Here is a 17,998-nt window from a genome sequence, read left to right on the forward strand (position 1 = left end):
TTTCTTGCCCTTTCCCACCTGAGAAGGCAAGATGCTTGGCTTTTAGCTCTTCCTTTATACACAGGTGTACAATCTTGAGTTAGGATTGTGGACATGGGCATTTACAGCAGTGGGTGAGAGGTGTCAGCTCTGCGTTCATGGAGTGGGTGTGTAGCTGAGTGGCCTGGTCTCCAGCAGAGAGACCAGCAGGGATGGTGGTGAATCAGTGCTCTGGAAATAGTCTTAGGAGAGCAAGGATCAGGCACTATCTTGCACTACATTTGAAAAGGCCGTGGCCAAAATATATTTCAGAAACTAAAAAACAAAACAAAAAACAAGGTTTCTTATTGGCAGCAAGAAAAGAACAGAATATTTACAATGGTTTAGAATGCAAAGACAAAAAGTGAAGCTCTGTTCTCACTGAATTACTTAGACAAATTGAGATCTTCATCATCTCCATTTTCATAATATCGATTTTGTTGTTTATCATGCTTGATGGAAAGGCTGGCCTGAATTAGCTTGGATTGAAAGGAGTACTGCTGACATAAATGATCGGGTGGCTGAAACTGCTTGACAGATAGGATTCATAACAAATCCTACTCTTGAAATCAAGTTCTCAATTAAAAGAGCACCTTTCTGAAAGGATGATGCCCAAGTGATCTTAAAAGGACATTTCCTCTGGGAAAAGAAGTGAGTAGAACAGAGTAGGCAGCTTGGGAGTGTACACAAGTGGAGAGGAGGAAAGCATCATTATAAGGAGAAAATAGCATTTTTCTTATAATTTTTGATTCAGCAAAGGAAACTATGAATGACTGTCTTCTCTTGGTGGTGCCAGAATGGAAACAGGAAAAGAGAAAGACTCAAAGTGATGATAATATTGCTTCTCAGAGGGAAGGAAAACCAAGACTTTGATCTAGGTATGTGCCTTTTATGTTTTAAATGATCTGCTCCAGGCTTCTCTTACTGGAACAGGTAATTGAGACCTAACTGGCTTCATGAGATCTATGATGTAAAACTTCATCAATTCTACAGCAGTGTCTAGACCAGGAAGAGAATAAAAGGCTCAATAAACAAAGTGGTTTGACTTAATAATGTTTTCGGAGTGCGTGCCACATTTTCTCCAGTCAACTTTTCTTTTTGACACAGATAACTTTTAACTCCTATGGACACACAAAGTACTCATTTACTTCAGAGTTTGGGCATATTGGAAAGTAGTATTGGGGAGTCACTGTTCTTCTCAAAGGCAAATCAATTGTCTTGTTTTAGAGATAAGAATAGTCCCGCCCAGTCAATGGCTCCTTCACCGCATCCTCTGTGCTCTGTCAAGCAGGCACTGAACACCATCTGCCTATTGAAAATGGTGTTACTCACCCTAACCCAAGGCACTAAGGTTACTCATGTTTCCAACACTAGCTAAAAGCTTGAAGAAAAGCAGAGAATTATGATTATTGCATTTCTCTCTGCTTGGGCTGGAGATAATGAGCCACTCCTGCTGCCCTTTTACATGCGTAATGCCTACTGATGTTGAGAACCTCACGGTGTGCAAAAGCCATTAGATCACAGGTATCATCTTGAAAATAACAAGGACAAAGGGACACAATTTTTTTTTTTAACTTGGCAAAAAGAGCCTCTATGGTTCCAAGTCTCTCTAGATTGTCCCAATTAAGAAGAAATAATTTTCCTAGAGTGTCTGCCTGTTTCAAGGTGAGCTTTTTATGAGGAAAGGATAGAGCAGTTCCTGAAACTGTTTTAGATTTCTGAAGTCACTTCTCCTGGGAGACATGATTAGGAAGTGTTAGCAGTCCTCTCAGAGACTGATCAAAAACATGTAACTTCTATATATTGCAAGGGGAATGAGGAAAGTTAAAAGAAGAAAGCAAAAAAGTAAAATTCTTTCTCAGATGTGGGAGGCAAACAGCTCCTTTTAGAAATTACTTAATTCCTTTGGGCTTTTCGTTTCCTCTTGTAACAAGGGTTTAGGTGTTGATCAGTGTTTCCCAAACTTAGCTCATCATTGATATAACTTGGCGGGAACTTGTTAAAAAAGAAAAATGGTAGGTTAATAGTTTCCTCTCTGGGAAATTCTGATTTAGTGGATCCGGGGTAAGTTCTGGAATATGCAATGTTAACAAGTTATTGCGATAATTATGTAAATTTGGAAAACATTTGTAGATGGTTTCTAGTGTTCTGAACACTAGAATTCTTTCTTGTTTTAATGCTCTTTCTGTGCTAAATTATGGACTGGCCTAGTGCAGATGACTGGGCACATTTGGAGAGACCATACCCAGTAACTATATCTAGTTACCGGCCACACTGGGAACTAAGAGGACAAGTTTCTGAGGTTACGAAGACGTCTAATCTGGCAGACAGGACATGATATTACATGTTATAGCCACAGGTAGCGGACACTGATTCTAGCAAGGTAACGGACCTGTCCAAAGGATTAGGTAGAGAGGGAGATATTAGTCATTCACATTCAGGTCATCAGTAGGTATTTGACTTCACAGAGATCTTCCGACACATCATATAACACAAACCACTGTCCCTACATTGTTGCTTCAAACAAAAAACTACGGCTATTCTTGATTCCACTCATGCTCTTACATCTGAGCATGATTAAGCCTTTGCAAGGCGGGCTGTATCTACCCTATTTCTGACATACATCCCGAATCTGACTTCTTCTCATCATCTTCAGGGTCACAATCCCAGTCTAAGCCCCCGCTGTTCTGTGCATGAACCGCTGCAATAGCTTCCTAACTGGTCTCCTTGTCCCAAATCTGGCTTCCTTGCTGTCCTATACGAAGGAACCAGTATAATCTTTTAAAAACGTAAAGCACGTTATATCACTCCCCTATTTAAACTTTAATCAGATCTTTCCCCCAAATTCCTTTGGATGCAGGTTGTGGGTAGAGGATCTATTTTGTTTCCAATGGAAAGAACCCTTTGAGAATGCTTAAGGTCACTCCATGACTAAATGACACCAAGAATGTCCCTGAACTCACAAAAACGTTTTTCTGAATTCCCTTCCACTGTATTGCCTTTGCTGATGTGTAATTAACTGAAACTTCTGCACATATGAAATCTTCATCTCTCTTAATCATATCCAATGTACTTGGGAATCTAATTACGCTCTCAGCTTTTCATAAATGCAGTTGATGTTCTGTGGTTTGCTGTTAAGAGCACTTTCTCAATCAATTATTTATAATGACTTTTTTTTTCTTTCCCATAGTCCCTTTTCTTCACTAAACACTGGATTAAGAGATCTCTAGTAAAAGTCAGTCAGGTGAAGTGCTGGAGAAAGGCATTATGGGAAGAGGAACAGTAAGTCTTAAGGCACAGACATATGAAGTAGCAAGACAGGTTCAGGGCAGTGCAAGTCATTCAGTGTCCTTTGACTGAAGTAAGCAGTCAAATCCCTCTTGGCGGGACAGAGGTAGGTAAGGTATGGATATGGACGGGTGTCAGGTCATAAACAGTCTTGTGAGCTATATTAAGGAATTTATATTGTGAAATTTACAGAGAACCATGGAATGTAATTCAGGGAAGTAGGATGACAACATATTAAATGTAGAAGGACCTCTCTTATCAGTGTAGCAGGAGAGATGGTGATTGAGGGTGTAAGATAAAACAGAGAAGGTGGATTGACAAGACACAGGGAAGAATTAAACATCAATATCCAGAACTCTTTTTGACTCTACCTTCAAATTATAAACAGAGCATGACAAGTTCTTACAATGTACATTGGTACTATCTTGAAACAAGACACTGTTATTGCTCTCCTGGATTACTGAAGTGGTTGCCTCACAGATATCCCCGCTTCTGTCCTTGCCTTACTTCCTTCTATAGTTTATTGTCAACATAATAGCCAGATGGTGCTTTTAGAACATAAATTATAGGTTTCTTCTCTCCTCAAATTCTCCAATGGCTTCTCATCTCAGAATAAAAGTCAAAGTCATTGTAATAACCATAAGGCCCTACACAAAATAATCCCTAGTTAACTCTGTGATCTCATCTGGTGAGCTTCCCCTACTCACTCTGCTTCATCTATACTAAACTCTTTGCTCTTCTTTCAAAACCCTAAGCATGTACCTTTCTTAGGGCCTTTGCGATGGCTGGTCCCTCTGCCTGGAATGCTCTTCCCACAGATATACACACACACCTAATTCTTTGATCTCCTTTAACTCTACACAAATATCAACCTATTTTAAAATGGTAACTTGCTTCAACTTCCAACTATGGACACTCTAGATTTCCCCTTATCTTGCTCTAATATTTACCCTAACACTTACCACATTGTAACATACCATATGATTTACCTACCTATTATTTTATCATTAATTAATTTATATATTTTTGTCTCTAATATAAGTTCCCCTGGCAGAGACCTTTTTCAATTTTATTCACTGATAGATCTCAAGAGCCTTGCGAGGACAATGGACTTGAGAAAAACTGCAGGAATAGAAAGGCCTTTTTTTTTTTTCAGAATTCGGAGAGAAGCATTAAAGGAACAGATATTATTTGCAGTTTCTCTCTTAGGGCTTTAGACTTTGGGGTAATTCAACTCTAGCGTCAGCGGATCACTTTCAGTAGAGATTGAAACCCCAAGTACTCTAGCTCCAGGGTCTTGGAATTCCTCTCTGGCTCTATTTCTTTACCATCCATCCAAAATGAAGTGGTTATGACAAGCGTGAGTCCCATGTAATTGTGTGATATAGCTCAGGGGGAAAATAATGTCTATAGGAAACATTTACTGAGTACTCATTATGCTTCAAGCACTTCATTAATCCTCACAAAAATCCCATAAGATAAATTAATTATTACCATGTTCCCTTTTTTTACGTATGGGGAAAACTGAGGCACAGAGAGATTAAAGCACTTGGAGGTAACACAGCCAGGATTTGAACTGGAATCCATAATAGTAACCACTATGCTTTACCTCCATCTCTTAGAACAGTGGTTCTGAAAGTTGTTCATGAGGTAAAACTCGTAGGCATTAAGAGAAAAATACTGTAACTATTGACATTTAATTTTTATATAAATCAAGGAACTTGCTTGCAAGCAACAGAAATTAAGTCTGGTTATTTGAAATAGATAATCCATAATCTTCGGGACAGGTGGAGAACCAAGCTTGAAGCTTCACAGCCAGCAACAGTGCCTGAGTTATGCCATAGAACAGGAGGACCTTCTGAGCACTGCCACTGAGCACTGCTCCTGGGTATACATGTCCAGGCTAGCACCATCAATTCTCAGATGCTGAACATTAGTCATTAGAGCTAGAACCTGCTCTGCAAGACGGATCTCTACGAGCTGGTTACTTCTTCTAGCACTCTCCCCAGAAAAGATTTTGCACAGACCCTGCTACTTTGTGTTCCTAACTTGGGTTTCAAAGTCCGGACTGGTACATCTGATAGTGAAGCATGGGAAAGTGAGAATTTGGCATTTTCAACTTCTACTGGTGCACATGAGTCATTCTTTTAACTTCCCAGTAAGAGAACCCCTTTCCTTTGTCTTGTGAAATTGAGGTTTCAGAAGACAAAGGAAGACAGATTTTCTTACTAGGTAGCTAAGAAGAATGATGAATGTCCACCAAAATCTATGTATGAGCAAAAAATATGCCTACATTTTGTGTATCAATGGAAAAAAATCACAGTCTCCAATAAACACAGGTGCAGAGAGCCAAAGCTGTCAAACCATACATAATCAGGTCTCCTGTCAGTGGTAAAAGACATGGGCAGGTTTGTGGAAGAAATTTTTCAGACTGAGAGTCTTCTATCCATAGACTAATTTTTCTTCTATACATTAGGCAAAAATGGTCAAGACTTAATTTCATTAGCTGATCACCTGGGTTCAGCTTTTCAAATTCTGTTTGAGGAAGAGCATAGTTTGAGAGCCAGAACTTAGTCACAGGGGGAGGAGAAGGAGAAGTTGAGGAGAAAAAGGAAGAAGCAGTGGTAAGATGGGAAAGGAGGAGGGGAAGTAAATCTTTCTAAAGGGAAAACTGTTCATTCAAATGTTTGTCCTGGTGGTCTCAAGGATAGCAACTAGTGGCCTATAACTGAATTCAATTCACATTTGTGTTTTATTTGGCTTTCATTAAACAACATTTTTTTTTTAATCTGGAGATTTCTCATAAAAATCTGGGTTTGTGGTTTCTCTTGAAAAATCAGAACTGGATTTCTGGTTTCTCTTGAAGAATCTTACCTGAACAACCTGTGTTCAGGACTGCCCTTGCATGCTCTTCTGGCACTAATTGGTTGAAGCTGAGTAATTGGTGGTTCTCCTTTGGACAGGTGCCACAATCCCCACTATTCCCCACTACATACCCATAACTGAAGTTGTATGTCAGCCACTGCATGTCATTATGCTTTTATTGTCATTTGTCTTTGAGCAGAGAAATGTTTTTCTACCTATGTCTCTATTAAGAGTGTGTTTCAAGAAAACTGAAAGCATATTTCTTTGTGGAAATTAAAAGTATTTCTATATTTTCAACAAAGTGTCTCTGTCAAAAGTTCAATGCAAGATGTCCATGTAAAACAAACCAAAATGAGAATTATGAAAATCGTGTGGAAAAAACGTATATGGAAAATGTACATGGTGAAAAATCTCATGATTTAAAAAAGGATGCGGGGACTAAACTTTCAATAAAGGCTGTTTCTTAAAGTGAATAAAAGAAGTACCTCAGCTCATATTAACCAGTCCATTTCACTCACTAGTGTTACCTTCTTAGGCTATGAGGCATATGAGTTTGTTACTGGTCTTTGCTGTTGGAGACATTAATTCCCAGAATGTTTAACCAGATGGTCAGTTCCCAGGATAAAAGGGCAGGGAAGGAACTTTAGTATTTTATCATAAAAAACCTTCTCGGGCTTCCCTGGTGGCGCAGTGGTTGAGAGTCCGCCTGCCGATGCAGGGGACACGGGTTCGTGCCCCGGTCCGGGAAGATCCCAACATGCTGCGGAGCGGCTGGGCCCGTGAGCCATGGCCGCTGAGCCTGCGCATCTGGAGCCTGTTGCTCTGCAACAGGAGAGGCCACAACAGTGAGAGGCCCGCGTATCGCAAAAAAAAAAAAACCTTCTCCCCAAACTTTCTCGCTGATCAGTGTTGTGGGTTGAATTTTTGTTCCCGAAAAGGATATGTTAAAGAGCCAACATCCAGTGCCTGTGAACATGACCTTATTTGGAAAGCGTGTCTTTGCGGAAGTAATCAAGTTAAGATGAGATCATGCTCGATTAGGGTGGACCCTCATCTAGTATGTCTGGTGTCTTATAAGAAGAGGAGAAGAGACCCAGAGACAGACACATTAGGAGAACCGTGTGATGAGGCCTAGGGGAGAACTCCATTAAAAAGTGGAGAGAGAATGGAATAATGAATGCACCAGCCACGGTGCACCAAGGATTGCCAGCAACCATAAGAAGTTAGGAGAGGGACTTCCGTAGTGGTCCAGTGGTTAGGACCCAGCGCTTCCACTGCAGGGGGCGCAGGTTCCATCCCTGGTTGGGGAACTAGGATCCTGCATGTTGCACGCAGTGAGGCCAAAAAAAACAAAAGAAGCTAGGAGAGAAGCATGGAGCAGAGTCTTCTTCAGAGTCTCTAGTAGGAACCCTGCTGACACCTTGATTTGGTACTTACGGCCTCCAGAACTATGAGAGAATAAATTTCTATTGTTTCAAGCCACTGAATTTGTGGCATTTGTGATGGCAGCCCTAGGAAACGAATACAATCACTTTAGGAATATATTTGGATGGTTGGTCTTGACTCAAATCATCTTGTTTATTCTTCTGACTCTTCATTGTCAAAGACATCAATTTATAGCCATAGGTATCATGGCTTCCATATCAGACTGTGATTCTTTGATTTTTCTCTGCAGAAACTTAGGAACTTACTTTTTCTATCCATACAGAGTGCTTTAAAGCTATTAATTTGTGGCTCATGCCCAAGGTGAATCTCTGAGCATTCTCCACTGAGTGCAGACTAGTATGTTATGTGCTGTTTGCTAATTTGAAAGGCAGTTTAAACTTAACTTTTATCAGTATAGTGTGATAAAGGGAGGCTCTCAATTGCTTGTTGACCTTGCTAAGAAGGTTCACCTTACCACTGAAGTAATAGTCTTTCTTCCTCTAAACCTGCCGCTTTTGCTCCTGTGGTGTTACCATTTCACTCCCTTGGAGAAGATAACACGGTGGGTTGACTCATCTGAAGTAAATTGGCTAAGATTATTTTCTTGGTGACAGCTTTATTGTCATTCTGCAACACATTCTTTGATGCTGATGAACTTGTTAAACAGGGATGTTTTCCTCTATCTACAAGAAAAAAGAAATGTCTTGAAAAATGCAATTTTACTCTATGTTTCATATCAGACATCTACTCAGGAGCTAACCCATTTGCTCCAAAAGAGAATTTCACTGAGGTCTTAGTTTAAACTCTCTAATTTAACTTTCTGAAATGCAGACTCATTGATAGAAAACTAAGAAAGGATGTAGGCATCCAGATTCATTAGCTAGACTTCATTCACCCCCATAGTGTCATGTAATTATTTCTCAGATTATTTTATTATGCTTATGCAACCTTAAAAATGATTTAAGATGCCTTCCAATTTTCATGCTTTGCTTTAATTTTTGTGCATAAATTATTTACATTGTCACAAACTGGGATCCTTTGAAGTACACGTGGCAACTGAGGGGCTGCTGCACCCAGGGAGAAAAACTTTTAGGGCAAAATTCCTCAGAAATTGAAATTGCTTTGAAACAGCTCTAGATCATGATTAATGATCTGTGATTGCTATTTGCTGCACTGTTCCAACCCTGGCTGTTTACCCGGCATTATAAAGGAGAGTTTCTACTGAGTATTTAGGACCAAGCACATTCAGTTTTTTTCTTTTGTTATCCTTTGATACACTTTTCTCTATGGTCAAAGTATGCTCCACATTTATTTATATATTTAGATAGCTGTTTTTAATAACGTGATAAGGGGAAAGGATGGATAAATTAGGAGGTTGGAATTAATATATACACACTACTATATATAAAATAAACAATAACCTGATAAGCATCTGTGAGACTACCATGCAAAACTGAAGCTAAGATCTTGAAAATAATCTACATGCAGCTGTATGGTTCACCCCTTTCACTCTATCCTCCAGCCAACCCCCTCCTTCTGACTCCTGTGTTCACCCCCTTGCTCTCATTTTCATTGCCTCTATAACCATTCCTAAAACACTATGTCTTTTTTAGTTATTTTCAGCTTTTAAAAGAGTATAATGCTTCATGTAATCATTTGAGACTTAGAATTTCACTTAATATATGACTAAGATTCATTTAGTTTGTTGCATGACACTGTAGTTCATTCATTTTAACTGCAATGTTCTATCATGTGAATATAGCACATTTTGTTTTTATAGTCTCCAGTGGGCTATTGGGTTATTCCCAAGTTTTTGCTATCATGAACAACACTGCTGTGAATATTGAGAATAAATCTATTATTAAACGGCTGCAAGAGGTTCTATTGTATATAAAATAGGAGTTGAATTGCTGAGGCTTCAGATATGAGAAGTCAGTAATAGACTATAAAAATCAAACTCTTTTCCAAAGTGATTGTGCTTATTTATATCCCTACCAGAAAAATATTAGAGATACTGTGGATCCTTTCTAACATTTGGAACATTCAGACATTTTAATTTTTGTGAATTGAAAGGATGTAAAATAGTATCTTATTATGGTATTAATTTTAATCTCTCTGATATAATAAACAGCTTTTCATGTTTATTGGTCATATGTTTCTTATTGTGTAGAGGACTCTAACATTTCCTTCCCATTATTCTGTATTTGTTCTGGATACTAAGTTATATTGTATTATATCTTCTTGATATTAATTTTTGTCCATTGTGTGTAATATAAATATATCATAAAGGAATGGGACCTGTATTTTCACTTTCTTATAAAACCTTAAGTTTTTTTTTCTGAACAAAATTATTAATTTTAATGTAGCATAATTTTTCAATTTTTAAATTTTTTACAGTAAGCATATAAGAAATCTTTTCATATCTCAAAGACTAAAAAATTGTTATCTCTTATTTTCTAAGTGTTTTCATTTTTATTACTGATGTTTAAGTCCTAATTCGTATGGAATAGATTTTGCATTTTTGTGTGAGGTAGGAATCCAATTTCACCTTCCTCTATATGGATAATAATTTTTTCCCTGATTTACTTACTGTGTAGTCTCTGCTTTCTTCATCTTACATAATATATCTGTCATGCCAAAGATCCACGGTCATATTATCTACCCATGATTACTATATTTCATAATCAATCCTGATATATAGTAAGAAGAATATTTCCCTCTTGCTCTTCTTCAAAATTGTCCTGGCTAGGCTTGGTCCCTTATTTTTTTTTTTGCGGTACGCGGGCCTCTCACTGTTGTGGCCTGTTCCGTTGCGGAGCACAGGCTCCGGACGCGCAGGCTCAGCGGCTATGGCTCACGGGCCCAGCTCTTCCGCGGCATGTGGGATCTTTCCGGAACCGGGGCACGAACCCGTGTCCCCTGCATCGGCAGGCGGGCTCTCAACCACTGCGCCACCAGGGAAGCCCGGCTTGGTCCCTTATTTGTCATACACATTTAGAATAATCTTTATAAAGTTCAATTAATAAAACATTTTGGAGAAGCTGTTTGAAATTTTATTGATCTTATAGATCAATTTTTGGAAAACTGACATTTTCATGATATTAAGTCTTCCTATCCAGAAACATAGTTTATATCTTTTTAGTTGGGTATTCTTGAATACCGCTTCATAGAGTTTTAGAATTTTTCCTTTATAGGTATTGGGCATCATTTTTTGGATTTATTCTTATGCACTTAATATTTCTTTGATACAGTTCTAAATGGAATCCTCTCTTTAATTATGTTTTCTATATTTTTCCTTCTGGAGAATAAAAATATATCAGACTTTTGTGTTAAGGTTATATCCATTCACATTATTAAATGCTGCTATTATTTCTAATTATTTTTCTGTGCGTTTTCTGAGGTTTGTAGGTGAATGATAATATATCCAATATGGCAGTTTTATGTCATCCTTTCTAATTCTTGTGACTTTAATTTCTTCCATTTGCTTAATTCTCATAGCTCGAACATTCAATACACTGTTGATTAGAAGTGATAATTGTGCTTCCTTGTCTTGTTCTTGATTTTAAAGCTAATACTTTAGAATAATATATGATTTTGGGAGACATATTTTTTTGTCAGGTTAAGGATATGCTTTTCTATTCCTAATTTACTACTAACTTACTTATTATCATGAATGAGGTTTGCATTTTACCAAATTTCTGCATGTATTGAGATGATTATATAATTTCTCTTTTAGCCCATTACTGTGGAAAATTACATTACTGGATTTTATAAACTATTCTGGCATACTTGGAATAAACCCAGTTTGGTCATAGTATATTATCTTCTTAATGCACTATTGTATTAATTTTTTAAAAAATTTTGTTTTTTAGGAATTTTGGTTCTATATTTATGAGTGAAATAGGCCCGTAATGATTTGCCTGGTTTTGGTATCATACTTTGAACTGAGGAATAATCCTCCATTTCTGCTGATTAGGAGAATAGGTACAGAAATTTGTTGAAAGTTTGGTAGAACTTGTCTCTTAAAACCGACAGGGCCTCATATTTTGTTTATAGATTTTTCTTTTTTTTTTTTTTGCGGTACGTGGGCCTCTCACTGTTGTGGCCTCTCCCGCTGCGGAGCACAGGCTCCAGACGCGCAGGCTCAGTGGCCATGGCTCACAGGCCCAGCCGCTCCGTGGCATGTGGGATCTTCCCGGACCGGGGCACGAACCCGTGTCCCCTGCATTGGCAGGCGGACTCTCAACCACTGCGCCACCAGGGAAGCCCTTTTTATAGATTTTTTGATCACTGCTTCAATTTCATTAATGGTTATACAACTATTCAAGATTTTAATTTCGTCCTAGTAAATTACATTTTTTCCTTAGGAATGGCAAAGAGATGTTAATATTATTTTCTCACCTTTTTATTCTTTATATTATCTGTGATTATATTCATTCATAACATTGCTTCCACTCTCTTCTCTCAAAGCATTGACAGGAGTAGGTTTATTTTGTTATAATTTTTATTAAAAGAACCAACTTTTTCCTTGTTGATCTTTTTAAAATGTTTCTATGAATTTCTGTTTATATATTTATTATCTCTTTTCTTGTATTTTATTTGGTTTTACTTTATGGTTTCAAGTGGACTGCCTACCTTCTTAGTGTAAATACTTAGCTCATTCATTTTGAGGCTTTAAAAATTTCTGACTTAAGTATTTAAGGTGATAAATTCCTTCAAACAACTGTGTTTGATGCATTCCACATATTTTGATATATAGTGTTTGCCATTCTCTTTATAAAATGTCTCATGATTTCTTCTTTAACTTGTGAATGATTTAGCAGGATGTTTTTAAAATTTTCTGCTGTAAACACTTAGAGTAGTTTTATTTGTTTCCTTTGAGGAACCCTGATAAATACAAACTCTAAACTCTATTTCCTGATCTATAAAAGTAGGATCTTAATAACAGGTACCTTGTAGCTTGTTTGGAGGATTCAGTGAGTTAGAGCATGTAAACCACTTAACACAGTTCTTCACACATAATTGTCTATCCAAAATATTAGTTGGGATTCTTTTTTTACAATATATTTATGAATCATTATATTTGTCCAAAATTGGAGATTTTAGGCTTTGTAAAGACACTCTCAGCATGCTTAGAGATAACATGCCTGGCAAATTGTGTATGAGGAGATATTTTTCATTTAATTCTGTATTAATGGAAAATAAGAATTTGGAAAATACTGCTAGATGGACATATTATTATATTTTCCCATAGCTTAATATACCTCTCTTTTTGTATATCGGGAAAAAATCTTGTGTTCTCACTAATACAAGAGATAATCCAAATTCAACAGAGAAAATAAAAGTCATACCTCACCATCCCTTAAATGAACATAAAATATTTCTGAACAATATGCACTAATACATGTATCTTAATTGAATATCTGCAATCCATAATTAGTGAGCAGAAAATCAGAGGACAAAATACTGGTAGGAATTTAACACAAATTTACTTGCATAGGTTTAAATTGTAGTTTCTATAATAAAAATAGAAAGGTTACCCTTTCACTTTTGCAGATAGCTAATTAGTATCCTTCCTCTAGTGTGAAAATGCTCTTGCTATAAACGAGACCCCATGCAAAAGTCTTGGCATTAAAAAAATGCATTTACTTTGTGAGTTTAGTTTTCTCTATTTGGGCACAAACTGGAATTTTTTTAAAAAACCTTAATCTGTATTTATACAGTGCCTCACAGTTTTCAAGGCATCTTCCTATTCACAATCTCATTTGAGCCTCACAGTTTTTGCTGAGGTAAGTGTGCGAATGTTATGATATACATTTCACAGATGAAGAAACTGAAGCCCCTATCAGTAAAATGACTTATTCAGGATTGGCGAGTCTGTAAGTAGCAGAACCAAGGCGAAAGCCCAGATTTCCTAACTTTCAGTCAGTGCCCTTTCTAGCACTCCCTATTCTCAAATGTATTGTCCACTCCTTCCCTACATGCATTTTAATCTGAATCAAATTAGTCAACCTGCTTTATACATGCCCAGGTATTGTGTTCTTAAAGGCAGGGGGATTTTAGAGGATACACCTAACTATTTATCTTCAACAAGAACAATGCTGTGTCTTACTCGTTTGCCATAAATGCTATGAACTATATTGAAATTGAAAATTTTAATGCCCTGTTTTAAAAAGATGATTTTATTTAACTCACATAACAACATTTTGATGAGGAATTTGACTCAGTGGTATTAAGTAACTTGTCACACAGTCCATGAATATTGGAACCAGGAGCCAGGAATCATCCCTAGTCAGTCTGATCCCAAAGCCATGCCTTAATCACTGATTACATTATAGCAAAGGAATAAAGATGAAGGAATGAATAAGGTGAATTTGGTAGCAATGACATTTTCATGCACATTAGGGAAAAAGTAAAACAATTTTGACCTCAAAGCATTTATTTGGTCTAAGAATAAAAATGATTTTCTCAAGCATTTAGTTTTGCTCAATGTTTTACATATATTATTTTAAATTTCCACATCATCACCATTACACGTGACTTTGAGGTTCGTGATGGTTAAACAAGGTCTTGAGGAACTTGTTAGTGGAAGCCTGAAAGGCTTCAAGGCAGCTGTTGGTGAGGGCTTAAGGGAGACTGAGCAAAATGTTATTAAACCTGAAGGAATGAAGATCCTTATAAGATAGCAATTCAAAATTTTTAAATAATGTCATCTATAGGAATGTGAAAAATGAATAACGTTCTTAATGTACTGATGGATCTGGCTAATGATATTTTCAGAAATAATGTTTAAAGTGTTAGCTGGTTTCCTTTAGCTACATATTATAAGATTAAAATCTAGAGAAATGAGCTAAAAAGGAATAATTTAGTTTTTGAATAGTATCTAGAAGAACTGTAAAATATCCAAGACTTTCTGTGTTTGAAAATACAAATATTTATCACCCCAGTCTCTTGGAGGGCAGATGAAATCCAGGGCACTATCAGGAAAATGTGGTCTTAGTGTAAATAAGTCAAAAGTGGAACTATAACACTTTTTGCTAGGACCACAGAAATATTTAAAGGCGGTGCTTCATAATTCTTCTCATTCAAAAAGCAATCTTTATGGTCATAGCTCATAGACCCTCTCTGTTCAACAGCTGAGTTTCCAGGAATCTTAAGAAATTTGTCCACCGTAGCCTCACACCAGACCCTGAGTAGATCAGACCTTAGGAAGAGATTTGTGTGACTTTTGTTCAGTGGAGTAGATTTATAATTGATACATAAAAAACTGACAAAGTTTGTAAGGTAACTATATTGACAGAAACCCCACCAGCTCGAACTAAAAGTGAGAGAGCAAAATTAAAAAAGGATCTTGGACCTCCATATTTTAATGGGCAGAAAAGAGGCTGAGAAAAGTACTCTGCAAACATAGGGTTATTTTTATGGAAAGGAAAAGGTGACTAAAAGGGAGAATCCAGAGCCTAGAGGCTACAGCTAAGATCAATGGAGAAAAACTCTCATAAACTAGGACAGGACTAAAATCTAGGAACTGGCAACACATGCCCATCTGGATTTCAGAATTATTATGAGCCAGGATAGCTATGTGCCTCCCACTACCCTTTTATAACACAAGTATCTATGTGTTTATTCTATGCCCATCCTAGCATTGCATGCTGGGTTGTTGTAAGGACACATACATCTATTTATCTTCAATAAGAACAACACTGAGTCCTGCTAATTTGCCAATAAATGCTATGAACTATTATAATGCCCTGTTTAAAAAGATGATTTCATTTAACTCTCACATAACGACACTTTGATGAGGAATCTGACTCAGCAGTATTAAGTAACTTGTCACACAGCCTGTGAATATTGGAGCCAGAAGCCAGGAGTCATCCCTGGTCGGTCTGATTCCAAAGCTATGCTTTAATCATTGATTACAGTAGAGCAAAGGAATAAAGATGAAAGAATGAATGAAGTGAATTTGGTAGCGATAGCTGGTTAGCTGGTCTCTTTAGTTCACCAGTTTTCAGATAAGAGGAACCATGCTGATGACTCTTCTCCACACTTGAACTTAGTTTAAGTGACAAAATCCTGAATTTGAGCCAGAGACTGATACTATAATGGAATGATTCTTTGAGTACTATTTAAAGAGAATTTGGATAACCAACAAGGACCTACTGTATAGCACACGAACTCTGCTCAATATTATGTAACAACCTAAATGGGAAAAGAATTTGAAAAAGAGTACATGTATATGTATAACTGAATCACTTTGCTGTACACCTGAAACTAACACATTGTTAATCAATTACACTCCAATATAAAATGTTAAAAAAAAAGAGAATGAGTATATTATACATGTGGAAGGAATGCAAATAATTTGTGATGAGAAGACAGAGTGTGGAGGTTTGGAAATATGCTACACAAAATCTTTGACACTACTTCTTTCAATAGATGGTGACTATGTCCACTCCCCCTGATGGGCATAATATTTGTAGATATGGTGTAGGTTGTATTGTTATGTATATATCAGTCTGCTAGGGTTGCCATAACAAGTACCACAGACTGGTGGAGTAAACAATAGGAATTAATTTTTTCACAATTCTGGAGGCTGGAAGTTTGAGATCAAGTTGTTAAGCAAAGTTTATTTATTCTGTTTTTCTCTTCTTGGCTTGCAGATGGCTGTCTTCTCCCTGCGTCTTCATTTGCTCTTTCATCTGTGTTTGTTTGTGTCCTAGTCTCCTCTTCTTAGATGGATACTAGTTATATTGGATTAGGGCCCACCCTAATGGCCTCATTTAACCTTAATTAGCTCCATAAAGGTCTTATGTCAAAATACAGTCATATTATGAGGGACTGGGGGTTAGGATTTCAACATAAGAATTTTGATAGGGAACAATTCAGCACATAACTCTCTCTTTCTCTGTGTATATATATATGTGTGTGTGTGTATATATATATATATATATATATATTTATAGATAACCTCTATCTATCTATCTATCTATCTATCTATCATCATCATCTCCATCTCAGGGAGGATTAAGCAATTTAACATGCTGACTTTAACCTCATAAACACATTTTGCGATATCTCTTCTTGCATTCTCTGAGGCACTTGCATTTCATCTAGAAGTGATTTCAAATCTTTTCTGAGAGTATCATTACTAAAAGAACAGTATCTCATTGACAATGCTTCTTCTAGTTTTACCCTTGAGGAAGGAAACAGGGGGAAGAAATCTATCATTCTTTCTCTCTGTTACAGCTGAATATTGGATACCACGGTGCCATCTTACCAAATAGATTTTGTAAATATTTAGTTGAGTTGATCATAGGGGCCCAAGATCTGCTCACCAGACATTCTAATTTATGTATCTCAACACTTTGAAACACATCAAGTTCAGAGAATCCTCAGTGAAAAGAATACTGAGCCTTCATAGAAAATACTTGTGCTGTGTTTTCTCTTTGTGAGAGTAGAAGCACAGAATAGTCACAGAAAAAATAAACTGAAGAAGATAAAAAAATTTCCTTAGAAGCATTTTTTTTTCTACCTTATATCTAATAAAAGAGAAAGAAAAATTTGGTGTTTTCCTTGCTAGAGAAAAATGCCTCTACATTGTAAATATGAACTGTTTAGATGATAATGCAGTGTGCTAGATATCAAAGCTCTTTTTATATTAGCTGAGAAACTTTCAGAGTCTTATGAAGAAGTAGAATTATTTTGTGGAGCAAACCAAGGCTTTATCTGAGGAATATGTTGTACTCTTGGATGGGACACTATTAAAAATAATAAACCACATCAGTGGCAAAGGCTAAAATAAACTTCAGCCAGAGAGAATCAAGTGAAATTGTAACAGTTTATGTCGCATGACTCCAGGTCAGCCAGATTAAAGTCTATGAGACCAAACCTTCTCTCTGAATCTCTGGACATTTTCCTCGTTGTGGGTTGGGTCTCTGTTGCCCACTAGGAATGATTTTATTTTATATATTAATGTGTGTAGGCACAAGCAGTCTTAGCTCCTGGTGATACTGGTGTTCATGGTGCTCCTGTTGAGAACCACTGACTGAGGCCATCTTGGGGTTTCACTTGCAGTATTTTATGAATCTGGTCTTATGTTCTCGTCTTCTCTCCTCCATTTCCAAAGACAGAGAAATAAACAAATTAAGTAACAGACCTTGGTCCTGTCAGTGTGTTCTCTCATCTGCTTCAGTAAGTAATTTGCATGTGAGACGGCCTGGGTAGTTTGTAGGGCTGGCTTAATTTTTCTCTGGATACTCTGTACTTCCTGGCAGAGACCTTCCTTGATCACTTATTATCATCTGAATATTTATCTGCCCCCTTTCTTCCCTGTCAAAACACTTTCTCTCCTTCATTCTACTCATTATAACATGCAGTTATTATTTTTTCTGGTCTATGGATT

This window comes from Delphinapterus leucas, chromosome 5 (assembly GCF_059928025.1).
Source record: "Delphinapterus leucas isolate spDelLeu-1000000601 "Yukka" chromosome 5, BTC_Dleu_Yukka2, whole genome shotgun sequence".
NCBI lineage: Eukaryota > Metazoa > Chordata > Mammalia > Artiodactyla > Monodontidae > Delphinapterus > Delphinapterus leucas.